Below are 14,553 nucleotides of genomic sequence, written 5' to 3'. Positions count from 1 at the left end.
CAACATAACTTAAGGTTTCAGAGTAGCAGCCGTGTTAGTCTGTATCCGCAAAAAGAACAGGAGTACTTGTGGCACTTTAGAGACTAACAAATTTAAGTTGACTTAACTCTGTAGTGTAGACATGGCCTAATTTCCATTCAGAAATTCAACCAGACCTGAGGGGAACATGCCATAAAGACCAGCTGCTTTTCTCTGGCCACAGACTTGGTTCCCCACAGCACTTGTTATGGAAAGGGATTTTTATTGTGCATTATCTGCAGGGGGAGAATAAAGCAAAATGCCTCCTTTCACCAACGCTTCACTGACTTGGGCCCAAATGTACAGGTAGAGCAGGCCGGAAGCTCCAACAACAAAATATCCCATGACCAAGCTTTTCTCCTCTCAGCTTTGTTCTTCTTGGGGTTCAAGATGTATAGTTGATTTAAAAACTAAAACTTGTATATATAAAACAAAAGGAATCTAGCTCTTTCACAACGGCATGTGGAGCTCTGCCTCCTCCAAAGTCTCTTCCTTCTCGCTAAAAGGGAGCGGGTTTATAGAATCTCCTTTGAATGCCTGATTGGCTTCCAATCACTCAGCACTGCTGCATTTCTCCACTCTATCCACTGTCGGAGACCTAAGCAGGAATTAGCATCTATCTGTTGGTAATGAGTGCAGACCCCTGTCACAGCTACAATTTGCTACACTCCACACAATACAGTAGAAGGCAGCATGTGATCAAAAGCCTCTGAAAAATTCCTTTATTTACTGAAAAAAAATGCAACACCTGAAGCATAAAAAATAAAGTATATCAAACTTTCCACACACAAATTGTTTTACCTTTGTGCTGAGAAAAATGAAGCAGCATGAGAATTTTCTGCCCAAAATGGGTAATTTTTTTAGGAAGCGCCTGAAAACACAGCACAGAATAAATGTGCTTTCTCAGCCACAACGGTAGCATTACTAGTGCCACTCTATAATATTGAACAGCTCTATTTATAGACTAACCTCATGCTGTCTCTAAGCTACAAACAATGAACGTGCTGACAGTGACACTGTAGGTTTTTCTGAATTCATAGTTTAAAATAACTACAAAATTTGAGACAACTGACCTAAGCATGCCCATTTCTCCTCATGTCTTTAATCACAGCAGTGATGCAGTTCCAATTAGGGAGCAATGCTGAAAAAACACTACCTTTAGTCTTCTTCTCTCTTGGTCTGGAAAGATTTTCTTTTTAATAGCAAAATTCACTGTGTGTTTGAAGCAATGCTTAGGAAAGGTGTCCAGGACAGATTTTCACCCACCCAAAGCCAATCATCCTTACGAGAAGAAAAAGTCATTATGATATGAGTTCAAGGAAATATGGGCAAAAGCAAAGAAACAGAAAAGAAGGAGGGGAAATGCTGGAGCAAGCCCTCACCTAAGATCAGTGTTAAGGCTCCATTTGCTGGTGCTATACTCCAATTCTTTCACTATAGCCTATAGGGATATTACTGTGCTGGTTTTCAGATGCTAAAAATAACAAACAAATGTCAATCCAAGGACAAAGCTGGAAGGAAACATGCATTAATGTAACCAAAGAAGAATATACTTAGCTTTTTGCTCCTAAGCAAAGATGAAAATAACTTTGTCAACACATAGCCAGGTCTAAACTACAGGGAAAGCCCCCTCATGAATAAATATCAATTGTGCTTTACATTTTTAAAAGGCTTGCTCTGTCCTTCATGAAAAACTACCAATGTTTCCCTTTAGACCACTCTTTCCAGTACCCACACTAAGGAATTTTCTTTCTAGATAAGGTGTTAATGTAGCCCTTCAACAGAACAACCTCAGGCCCTACTCAGTTATCTGAGACCCCACCCATTACAATTCTCATATGCCATGCTGAACCCCCCACTTTAGACCTCAATCCCTGTTTCCCAACACAACCTAATGGACTTAAGAGTGCAGCATGACATCTCTTCTCCGGAGGTGAAATCCTGGCTCCAATGGCAAAACTTCCATTTACTTCAGTAGGGCCAGGATTTCACTCCTAATGATCCAGGTGGTAACGGACTCAAACTCAGACCACAGCATGGTACTGGGTGTGGTCTACAAGACTACCACATTGGCCCACAAATGTGAAATACAAATATAAAAGTTTCTACTTGCTATACATAGCTGTATTCTTCCATCAATTATCAAATAAGCAAGTCACCAATTTAAATTTTCATTGATTTGATAGATGTTAGACCTCTTATTGAGTTCCCTGAAAAATAAATAAAGCCAGAAATCTTATTTTCCCTGACATTTCTCTGAAGGCAAACAGAAGCAAATGATTCTCCAATTAAAATGATTTTTCTTTGTTAACTCTTGGGCGTATGGGGCATCTTGACCAATGTTAAAATGAAAGGATGTACGGACCAAGTCCTGGGAGAAAGAGATTAAAAAAGAGAAAGACGGAATCTCAGTGGCACTGTCCCAAAATATAAAATACTCAAACATTCATTAAAAAGGTAACGTCTTTAATTAGCCTCAATTCAGATTTAAAGTACTGTCCATAAAGCAGATAGGGTTTTGCCCCACATAAGTGAGTGTTTATCTAGGCCACACCTGCAGCTCATATTTATAAATCCTGCCTTTGAAACAGAGATATTCTTAAAGAAATACCCATACTGCTTTGTATTTTAAGCTATAATAGTTTTGCATATGGAAAGGGAAATAGTACTATCATGAAATTCAGTGACTTCACTCTGGAGACACTGAGCAGCTCAAATTAAAGCTGCTGACACTGAACGTTTTAGAACGGTAGCAGGCATGATGCCCACTTTAATTATTCCTTTAAAACATAAATTAAGTAAGGGGAAATAATGTTCCTATGCATATAATCTGCATGAAGGCATGGAGCTAACCAGTTCTGACTCTGACTGCAAATATCAGGCAGAATGGAGAACAGACTGCTGTCAAATTCAAGAGGCCTGATTCTCCATGGTCTTGCAGGTTGTCTCATCAGACACATGAAGGCAAAGGGAACGTGATGTGTGTCTAAGTATTAGTACTGGTGTAAATGAGTGGAGAATTCTGAGTTGGTAGAGTTTTACATCTGCTTTGTACAGGTGTAAATGACCACCTATTCCATGGAGTTTCTGCTGCATGTTCTCTTTTAGAAGGAAGGGTTTGAGGCCCTGCATGACAAGCAAAACGCAAAGTCTCTAATCCCCATGAAACCTGAAGATTCATGAACACATCCCATGGATCCCAGAGTCTCCACAGATAGAACTTGACTAACTCAGCCATGCTCCCACAGACTTCCCTGAGAGTGCAAAGCATCCATCTCTCAACGTGGTGCAATTGTGGAGTAGCTAGATGACTTTTTGCTCAGATGTCCACCAGATTTAAATGGGAGCCTCCTTCCACATTCCATGATCCTCCCTTCCCTGCCTCATTCCCAGTTACCTGCACTTCTCTTCCCATTCACCAGCAGAATGCATTAGGCCCAAAATCACCAGAACTGGAATGTGTATTTTTAACTAGTCATACTACTCCCTCTGTCCAGCTCATTTTATAAATTATTTGAAAAGTTATTATTACTTTCAGAAAGTGTTAATTGCACTTTCATGCTTATTTTGCAGCATAATATTTAGCTCATAGACCGTACAGGTGAGCATTCAACAAGATACTGAGATTAAAAGTGGCAAAGTATTATAATTAGCGAAAGATGAGAGTAATAAATACAAGAGGTATCAATCTGTGCAATCAAAAGTATGCCTTTTCCCAAATGGTTTTGTCTTGACCACAGAATTGCCACACAATCACAGCTCTTCATATTGTGGATTAGTGTACAATTACTGAGACATTAAATTTGGAGCAATGGACAAAAATCAGTCCAGTATTGCGCACACCGTAATGTATGATGAATGTGAGTCTGTGCTCATTTAAAGTCATCTTTATACCACTATGTAGTTGCATAATGATACAATATTTATGTAACAAGATACATAATATATGCTGTGAAGCACATGATAATAAGGGAATTGGTGAATTTGTTGTTGTAATAAATCACATTTTAAATCTAATAAAAGTCTTCTTTTTTAAAAATGCACATTTCCTAAAATGCCTTCATTATCATTTTACACTAACTTCTGCCGCAATAAATTCCAAAGTAGTGTTTGTTTAGAATTACATGATTACAGTAGTTTAGTTCATTATGGCCAACGAACAGAATGGTTAGTAACATTAAAGAGTAAATCAATTCAACAACAAACCATTATTTTAAATAACTACTGGAACCTGAAGGTATGCCTCTATCTATCTGTTTCCTGACTAGGGACTAAAATGCATTAAGAAGTTATTTCACTTAGCAACTTAATAACCTGCACTTACAGAAAAAAACTGTTTGCAACAGAAATAGGTAATGGAATGTAGCACTGCAGTTTACTGCTATTACTTATATTTTAGAGCTCTCTTTAATTATCCAGGTTCTATAGCTTCTATTATTTGAGGGGAAGAAGATAGATGATTATGCACCTGTTTCCTTAAACTTTTTACAGTGATTACTAAACACTGGACCAAAGCCATTCCTTGTGTAATTCCATTTACTAACTTTACTTTCTATAAAAAGTGATCATGTACTCATGTTGATGACAGTGATATTTAACAAAGCACGTTCCAGCATTACATTCTCACTTCAATTTTTGATGGGTTTTTGTTAACCTTTATTATATAGTTTCACAATAATCATTATGGTGCTGTAAGTTCTTTGGGGGAGAGAAAGTCTTTTTGCTCTGTGTTTGTACTGTGCCTACTACTACGGGCTCCTGATCCATGACTGCAGTTCCTAGGTGTTATCACAGTACAAGTAATTAATAATAATGTTCCATTTTATCTGTTTGCTATGGACAAATCTACAAGTCATAACCTAACTGAAGATGGCTGAAACTAAATCAGCCTTTTCTGGCTTGCCATTTATTCCATAAGTCATTGAACAAGTAACATAGCTGTGTATCCTACATTTAGGACCACAACAATTATCCCAACCTCAGTCAGTGAAATAAAGGGTGAACATTCAGAAACATGGCAACAGAAGAAAGCAAAGAAAAAGAATTTTATTTAAAAAAGAATGATGAGAGTAAAAAGATGGTTTAGGAAACTTGTTATTTGATATGGAGTGTTTCTTCTCTAGGCTACTGGTTCACATCTGGACCAGGTTAACAGTAAGTAAAAAATCATGGCACCTACCAGCTGGTTGTTGATCTCAGTCCATTTCCCAGTCCACACAACTCAGTCCACATCACTTAAACCACCACAAAAATGGTCACTAATAAGTCCTGTTTTGGGCATTGTCAGAAGATAGTACAGTACAAAGGATAATGTGCTTGAGAATGACTTAATCTTTTACTCATTAGAAGTGTCCTCGGTGGAGGGACATAAGCAAGGCAACATGGGTAGGTGTGTACTGTGGATAAACAGAACTTCAGTATCTCAGGCTGTTAATGTTGTACCTTTTAAGGGAACTATATTTTCTTTAATAGTTTTCTATTTTCCACACAAGAGAAAGACAGTCTTCTACTATAGTTTATTTAATATGCTACTGCTTCTTTTCTCCTTTAGTTTCTTGTTGTCTTAACAGGTATCCAATTATTTAGTGTCCAACAATAGTAGCAGAGCACAGAAATACAATTGTTTGCATAAGCTATGTGAAATATTCATATGTAATATGATAGTGCTTTCTTAAAGGAGCTGTTGGAAGGCATGAGATGCACTGTCCTCAGATGGGGGCGTTCCACGACCACCACTCCCAAGAGAAGGAAATGGGTGGTGGTGGTCGGGGACTCTCTCCTCCGGGGGACTGAGTCATCTATCTGCCGCCCTGACCGGGAAAACCGAGACGTCTGCTGCTTGCCGGGGGCTAAGATTCGCGATGTGACGGAGAGACTGCCGAGACTCATCAAGCCCTCGGATCGCTACCCCTTCCTGCTTCTCCACGTGGGCACCAATGATACTGCCAAGAATGACCTTGAGCGGATCACTGCGGACTATGTGGCTCTGGGAAGAAGGATAAAGGAGTTTGAGGCACAAGTGGTATTCTCGTCCATCCTCCCCGTGGAAGGAAAAGGCCTGGGTAGGGACCGTCAAATCGTGGAAGTCAACGAATGGCTATGCAGGTGGTGTCGGAGAGAAGGCTTTGGATTCTTTGACCATGGGATGGTGTTCCATGAAGGAGGAGTGCTGGGCAGAGACGGGCTCCACCTTACAATGAGAGGGAAGAGCATCTTTGCGAGCAGGCTGGCTAACCTAGTGAGGAGGGCTTTAAACTAGGTTCACCAGGGGAAGGAGACCAAAGCCCTGAGATAAGTGGGAAAGCGGGATACCGGGAGGAAGCACAGGCAGGAATGTCTGTGAGGGGAGGGCTCCTGCCTCATACTGAGAATGAGGGGCAATCAGCAGGTTATCTCAAGTGCTTATATACGAATGCACAAAGCCTTGGAAACAAGCAGGGAGAACTGGAGGTCCTGGTGATGTCAAGGAATTGTGACGTGATTGGAATAACAGAGACTTGGTGGGATAACTCACATGACTGGAGTACTGTCATGGATGGTTATAAACTGTTCAGGAAGGACAGGCAGGGCAGAAAAGGTGGGGGAGTAGCACTGTATGTAAGGGAGCAGTATGACTGCTCAGAGCTCCGGTATGAAACTGCAGAAAAACCTGAGTGTCCCTGGATTAAGTTTAGCAGTGTGAGCAACAAGAGTGATGTAGTGGTGGGAGTCTGCTATAGATACACCGGACCAGGGGGATGAGGTAGATGAGGCTTTCTTCCGGCAGCTCACGGAAGCTACTAGATCGCATGCCCTGATTCTCATGGGTGACTTTAATTTTCCTGATATCTGCTGGGAGAGCAATACAGCGGTGCATAGACAATCCAGGAAGTTTTTGGAAAGCGTAGGGGACAATTTCCTGGTGCAAGTGCTAGAGGAGCCAACTAGGGGGGGAGCTTTTCTTGACCTGCTGCTCACAAACCGGGAAGAATTAGTAGGGGAAGCAAAAGTGGATGGGAATCTGGGAGGCAGTGACCATGAGTTGGTTGAGTTCAGGATCCTGACAGGGAAGAAAGGTAAGCAGCAGGATACGGACCCTGGACTTCAGGAAAGCAGACTTCGACTCCCTCAGGGAACGGATGGGTAGGATCCCCTGGGGGACTAACATGAAGGGGAAAGGAGTCCAGGAGAGCTGGCTGTATTTCAAGGAATCCCTGTTGAGGTTACAGGGACAAACCATCCCGATGTGTCGAAAGAATAGTAAATATGGCAGGCAACCAGCTTGACTTAACGGTGAAATCCTAGCGGATCTGAAACATAAAAAAGAAGCTTACAAGAAGTGGAAGGTTGGACATATGACCAGGGAAGAGTATAAAAATATTGCTCGGGCATGTAGGAATGAAATCAGGAGGGCCAAATCGCACCTGGAGCTGCAGCTAGTGAGAGATGTCAAGAGTAACAAGAAGGGTTTCTTCAGGTATGTTGGCAACAAGAAGAAAGCCAAGGAAAGTGTGGGCCCCTTAATGAATGATGGAGGCAACCTAGTGACAGAGGATGTGGAAAAAGCTAATGTACTCAATGCTTTTTTTGCCTCTGTCTTCACGAACAAGGTCAGCTCCCAGACTGCTGCGCTGGGCATCACAACATGGGGAATAGATGGCCAGTCCTCTGTGGAGAAAGAGGTGGTTAGGGACTATTTAGAAAAGCTGGATGTGCACAAGTCCATGGGGCCGGACGAGTTGCATCCGAGAGTGCTAAAGGAATTGGCGGCTGTGATTGCAGAGCCATTGGCCATTATCTTTGAAAACTCGTGGCGAACGGGGGAAGTCCCGGATGACTGGAAAAAGGCTAATGTAGCGCCAATCTTTAAAAAAGCGAAGAAGGAGGATCCTGGGAACTACAGGCCAGTCAGCCTCACCTCAGTCCCTGGAAAAATCATGGAGCAGGTCCTCAAAGTATCAATCCTGAAGCACTTCCTTCAGCATGGATTCACCAAGAGAAGGTCATGCCTGACTAATCTAATCGCCTTCTATGATGAGATTACTGGTTCTGTGGATGAAGGGAAAGCAGTGGATGTATTGTTTCTTGACTTTAGCAAAGCCTTTGACACGGTCTCCCACAGTATTCTTGTCAGCAAGTTAAAGAAGTGTGGGCTGGATGAATGCACTATAAGGTGGGTAGAAAGCTGGCTAGATTGTCGGGCTCAATGGGTAGTGATCAATGGCTCCATGTCTAGTTGGCAGCCGGTGTCAAGTGGAGTGCCCCAGGGGTTGGTTTTGTTCAATATCTTCATAAATGATCTGGAGGATGGTGTGGATTGCACTCTCAGCAAATTTGCGGATGATACTAAACTGGGAGGAGTGGTAGATATGCTGGAGGGCAGGGATAGGATACAGAGGGACCTAGACAAATTGGAGGATTGGGCCAAAAGAAATCTGATGAGGTTCAATAAGGATAAGTGCAGAGTCCTGCACTTAGGACGGAAGAACCCAATGCACAGCTACAGACTAGGGACCGAATGGCTAGGCAGCAGTTCCGAGGAAAAGGACCTAGGGGTGACAGTGGACGAGAAGCTGGATATGAGTCAGCAGTGTGCCCTTGTTGCCAGGAAGGCCAATAGCATTTTGGGATGTATAAGTAGGGGCATAGCAAGCAGATTGAGGGACGTGATCATCCCCCTCTATTCAACATTGGTGAGGCCTCATCTGGAGTACTGTGTCCAGTTTTGGGCCCCACACTACAAGAAGGATGTGGATAAATTGGAGAGAGTCCAGCGAAAGGCAACAAAAATGATTAGGGGTCTGGAACACATGACTTATGAGGAGAGGCTGAGGGAACTGGGATTGTTTAGTCTGCAGAAGAGAAGAATGAGGGGGGATTTGATAGCTGCTTTCAACTACCTGAGAGGTGGTTCCAGAGAGGATGGTTCTAGACTATTCTCAGTGGTAGAAGAGGACAGGACACGGAGTAATGGTCTCAAGTTGCAGCGGGAGAGGTTTAGGTTGGATATTAGGAAAAACTTTTTCACTAGGAGGGTGGTGAAACACTGGAATGCGTTACCTAGGGAGGTGGTAGAATCTCCTTCCTTAGAAGTTTTTAAGGTCAGGCTTGACAAAGCCCTGACTGGGATGATTTAATTGGGGATTGGTCCTGCTTTGAGCAGGAGGTTGGACTAGATGACCTCCTGAGGTCCCTTCCAACCCTGATATTCTATGATTCTATGATTCTAAGGAGAAATGTATTCTACCTAAAATTATGGTTTCTCATACTAAGTCACCAATCTAGAGGATACTTCTGGGTCTGGTCTGCCCGCACTTCAGACAGAAGTAGCAGCCTGAAGAATTTTGACCCCATGGTCAGTTTGTAGGCAGGAAGTGGTTCAATCCCAGCATCTTCCAAAACCAATATTGTTTGAAACGCACATTAAGCTGTGGACAGGTCTGATGCATAACTGAGAGATGAATGGGTCACAAACAGGAAGGTGTAATAATATGTTTCTGAAATAAAATGCACTGAACAGTGTTGCCAACTCATAATTTTATCATGGGTCTCAATATTTGATGCTTAGAGTCCGAACTGCTGGAGCCATGTTATTACATAAGAATCTCTGTTTCATTTTGTCTTCTCCCTCACCCTTCCATTTCCCCACCCCTCATTTTATTAACTTAAGAGAAAAGAAAAGTTTCTCACCCTCATGGTTAGAGAGAAAAGCTGGAAAATGTGAACCCATAAGGCTCAAAAAACAAAGCAAAATATAAAGGACCCAAAATTTATTTTTTTAAATCTTCATTTTTAAGGGGGCTGACTCACGATTTTTCAATGATTTGTAATTGGAGTAGTAGTTGATAATAATACTGATGTAAGATCACATTATGCTACTGCAGAATGTCTATATTAAGGAGTGCACAGAATTGTAATCAATGTCCTTAATGTAAATAAGGCCATAGCTGAAGTTCCAATTGAGTCCCTATTTTAAGCACATTTTGCCACATACTGTCCCCTGCCCTCCATTTTTTAAAAAGAAAAAAAAAATCAGATTCAAAATGAATAAGTTACATTTGGGATCAAGGTGGAATTAAACAAAGGGGTCTCTGTTTTCTGATTTTATCAGAGTACAAAAAAACCCCGCACTAATTAACATAAGAACATAAGAACGGCCATACTGAGTCAGATGAATGGTCTGTCTAGCCCAGTATCCTGTCTTCCAACATTAACCAATTCCAGATGTTTCAAAGGGAGTGAACAGAACAGGGCAATTATCAAGTGATCCATCCCCTGCTGTCCAGTTCCAGCATCTGGCAGTCAGCGGCTTAGGGCCTCCCATAAAATGGGGTTGCAACTCTGTACATCTTGGCTAATACCACTGATGATTTATTTATTTATTTTGCCAATTTTATAGCAAAAAATGGAAAGGAGAAAGATAAACCTACTTTACTGGACTCTTCTGGTTGAGATCCTGTGCACAAGTCCAAAGATTAGTTAATTACATTCCAATTATAAAACTGATTAATATTGTAACACTAATGTAAAAATAGCTCATTGGTTCCAACAAGCTTGAAGGGGGCCACCTAGTGTCTGCAGAGAAAAGGCTGGAGAGCATCCCCATAACAAGCCTCTTAAACTTTGAAGGGAGGGAGGATTAGGGGACCCCCAAAGAGCCTCCTAATGCTTATGGGGATCCCATTAGCCTCCAAATGCCTGCAGCTTGGATTTTGAAAGGTCCCTTCTACCCTGCCCCCAAGCCAGCTTGCTAAGAATCAAGATTAACATGGAGCTCACAAGCCTCCAAACCTTGTGGTTGGGAAGACCCTGATCAGCCTCTTAAATTTTGACAGATTGGATGCACTTGTACAGGTGTAGTGAACTTCCCTAACATTTTCAGAAATGGGGTCCCTGCATGTGGGCCTCAGGAGGTACACAGGAATGGAAGGAGCCATGCCCTACCACATTTGCTTTGCTTTCTCAAGTCTCTTCCCCATCCAGGAGACCTAATAAGGTGCCCAAAAAGGGATCCCTTCTCTTGCATAGTTCCCAAGATTATCAGGAGTGGAAGATCCACTCCTACAGATTTCAGGAAGTTAGCAAGGAGGAAAATGAGCCCTCTCTACCTCAATACCTGCTTTCCCTACTCCCATTTTAGAACTATTTAAAAAACTAAGGGACTTGCAGACAAAAACAACTTTAAGGTGAAGTTAAGGCAGAGCATACATATCTAAGAGTAAATCTCCCTATAATAATGTGGCCATTTGTAAAACCACTCCATTAAAAAGCAAGGAAATTCAAAGTTAAAGTTGGACTTACAAGAAACCCAGACATCTGAAAGCATGGACTTACATGGGTATGATACCCAGACTACCTTATCTCTGCCTTTGAGGCAATGCACTTAAAAAAAAAAACACCTAAAACGTATACTACCTTATCCATCAATAATAGAGACCTTCATCTTAACAGTGATCATAAGAACAAGAATGCCTCATTATTAATCAATGATTGTACCACGTCTGGTCTTTTTTAAGACAACCCACAAGAAACAGAATACTTTGATGTTTTTTCAATCAGGAATGTATTCGTTCATTCCTTTTTAAGAGCCTGATCCAAAGCCCTTTGTGTATCCTATTTTATAATATAGATTCAATCAAAGACTCACATTTAACAAGAAATTGTGTCTCAATCCTGGCGACAATAATGACTGGTAGTAAGCACTGCATTCAGTAGTATGCATTAAGCATCCACATCTCATCCTCAATATTTACTATGTCTTTCACTGCTAGCAAATATAAAGATCTTCGAAAAAAACTTAAATATATAATCGATTACAAGATGATTTATTATCCCACCATTTGTGACTTGTTCTTCTTTCTCGGCTTCAGACATGGCCATAGCTTATTCTGTGTTTCCAATTCTAACATTACTGGCTTTGGAAGATGCTGGGAGTCAACCACTTCCTGCCTACTAGTTGAGCATGGGCTCCAAAATTCTTCAGCCTGCTGCCTCTGTCCGCATTTCTAGCAGATTGGACCCAGTAGCATTTTCTAGACTGGTGATGTCCTTATTATTTATTATTTGTGTTACTTTCATGCTCAGGAGCCCTAATCCTGAACCAGGACCCCATTGCACTAGCAATGTGAGAACCCATAGTTATAGGTAAGAATACACTTCTTTAAGAAGCATCTAGAATATCATATATTATTTTCTGAAAACAATTTTATTTCTCTGCTCTGGTATATTTTTAATAGTGCATCATTGTCCTATCTCTGCAAATAATACTTTCAGATGCTGCTTTCATGAACATGAAGTTGCTGACAATACCCTTTTTTGCAATGTGGCAGAGACCCTGGTAGAAAACAGCCTTCTGTGTTTGTCCTATGAAGTGCTATTTTGAGCCTATTCTATTCCTGTAGGAAACCTTTACCCTGGAAATTAGACAAGGCACAAAGCATCTTGTACAGTCATTCTGCACATTTTGATATATTCTCTAGAATCCATGCTTTTCCCCCCTTCCCTTGAGAAGGAATTTTTGATCTCCTGACTGTGAAGATAGCCCTTCCAATGAAGTGCTGCTAAGAAATACAGTATCAAGCACTGGTTTTATTATAAGGAGCAACAGTGCCTAAATTAGGTTTTTACTTTGCAAATACATATCAAAGATACACACACAAAAGTCTCACATTTGTTTGGTGGAATCTAATAATACAAATGTTTGATGACAAAGTTCAAATATATATTTAGGTTATCAGGTATATTGCTTAAACTGATGTGCAGTTTAAGACCATATGAATTACAAAAAGAAGCTTTACAGACGACAGATGTTGGTCTACCAGCAGGAAGCTGATAAAGAAGTTCTCTTTCATGTCCGTGGATTTCATTTGTTCTGAATTTGAGCATTCACTAAATACTACTGCTAAGAAATGACCCCACCGTAACCTCGCCCTTCTCTGCAGAGACCTAGTTGGGCACTCTAATATAACTTACATACGCTATTTTTAAATGGACTTCCATCCACACACACATCAGTAACGAGTAAATTTTATTCTGAAAACCAGCTGATTTGTTAAAAATACAGTATGCTCACAGACAAAAAGATGTGCTTGCTCATCATTCTTCAGGTGAAATGACAATCCTTAGATGTTCTAACATAAATTATTAAATCAGCTGCATTTATGAAGCTCTTCATAACAGTCTAAACTGACCAGAAGCATTTGCTGCATCCCATTTGGGGCTCAATCCTGAAACCACCACCTGTGCCAGTGAGATCAATCATATTATCATGTAAGTCATTATTTGTGAGAAAAAGGATTACTGGACGGGGGCCTTCTTTGGAGCATTTTTTACATAAGTTGTACTCTAACTCTTAACACAGCCAAATAGCAGGAGAGAGAGAGAAAAAAAACCTGAATAGGCAGAGTCTCCCTCTCCCTTCTCCTCCGCCCCCCAGCAGCCGCAAAGGCTAATATTACACCTCTGTGGGGAGAAGACCCTACCTGCGCATCACATATAAGCATAAAAGGAGAGAGGGTGAATAAGCACCTTTGACTTTGTGTCCTTTCTCTCCTGGGTAACTGAAAGGGCCCCTTCTGATGTCCGTCCTCCCCTGGAACGACCTCCACCTCCTCCTCCCCGTGGCTGGCAGGGAATGATGCTGAATCACGATCAGCAGCTGTTCCGCATCTGGCGTCTCCCTTGGACGCCCATCTCCCCGCAGCAGAGGCTTCGCACCCCTGCACCTTTGCAACCACAGGAGAGCTGGGAGGAGGGGACGGTTCAGGGGTCTCTGGGTAGAACCACCCCACCCGGCTGCTACAGCCGCCCCGCGCTGCGCCCGGGAGCGGGGTGAAGGGCAGTGGGGAGGGCCCGCGATTCACTGGTTTCTTACCTGAACCTTGAGGCTGAGGGCCCCCCCCACACTCCGGGGCTCTGCGCTCTGCAGGGTCGCTGCGCTGCGCCAGCCCGCCTGCGCTCGGGCCGGCGTCTGGGGTCCCTCCCCGGCCAGCAGCACCTGCCCCGGAGCCCGCCCAGGCTGGACGCTGGAGGCAGCAGCAGCAGGCGGGGACAACTGGGCTGCCGGAGCAAACCATTCGCGGGCGAGGGGGTGGCGGAGACGGGCTGGCGGGGCCGGTGGGTGCGCGAGGCAGCCGGCGGTGGCCCCCGAAGGGCGGGCGAGGGCTGCGGAGCGGGCCCCGCGGCCGGGACGTGTCTCAACTCCCCCGCCGCACCGGCTAGCGGGACCCCTCGGATGCTAGCGCTGTTGCCCCCTCCCCCCGCGCCGGGCTGCTCCATACGGAGTAGCTCGCCCCATCACTGCTCTTCCCCCGGACCCGTGCGCCAAGCAAAGCAAAACTGATCGGGGGTGGGAACCTTCCCATTAGGATGTGATCTGCCTGTAGGTCAGTGGCTCTCACCAAGGGCACAGGGACCCCTGGGGGTACGCAGGTGATGGCAAGGGTTCAGGCAAGATAGACATGACGTGCCTGTAGACTTTGTTGTTTTAAAATCCTTTCCCCTCAATACTTTGTTCCTACTGTTAAAGTAAACAATACTCTGGTTCTAAGAAGGCTG

The 14,553-nt window shown here is 43.0% G+C and overlaps 1 protein-coding gene across 1 annotated transcript in view; it reads right to left on the bottom strand.

The window, feature by feature from the left end:
• The window catches only part of TTLL7 (tubulin tyrosine ligase like 7), a 105,194-nt gene extending 91,192 nt beyond the window's left edge, over positions 1 to 14,002 (bottom strand). The window contains exon 1 of the mRNA XM_084636838.1: positions 13,871 to 14,002. The gene's annotated coding sequence lies outside the window, so the exon portion shown is untranslated. The remainder of the gene's footprint in view (positions 1 to 13,870) is intronic.
• Positions 14,003 to 14,553: the final 551 nt, after the last annotated feature.

This window comes from Lepidochelys olivacea (assembly GCF_965140295.1).
Source record: "Lepidochelys olivacea isolate rLepOli2 genome assembly, chromosome: 8".
Taxonomy (NCBI): Eukaryota; Metazoa; Chordata; order Testudines; family Cheloniidae; genus Lepidochelys; species Lepidochelys olivacea.
This window is presented reverse-complemented; position numbering and strand designations above follow the sequence as displayed.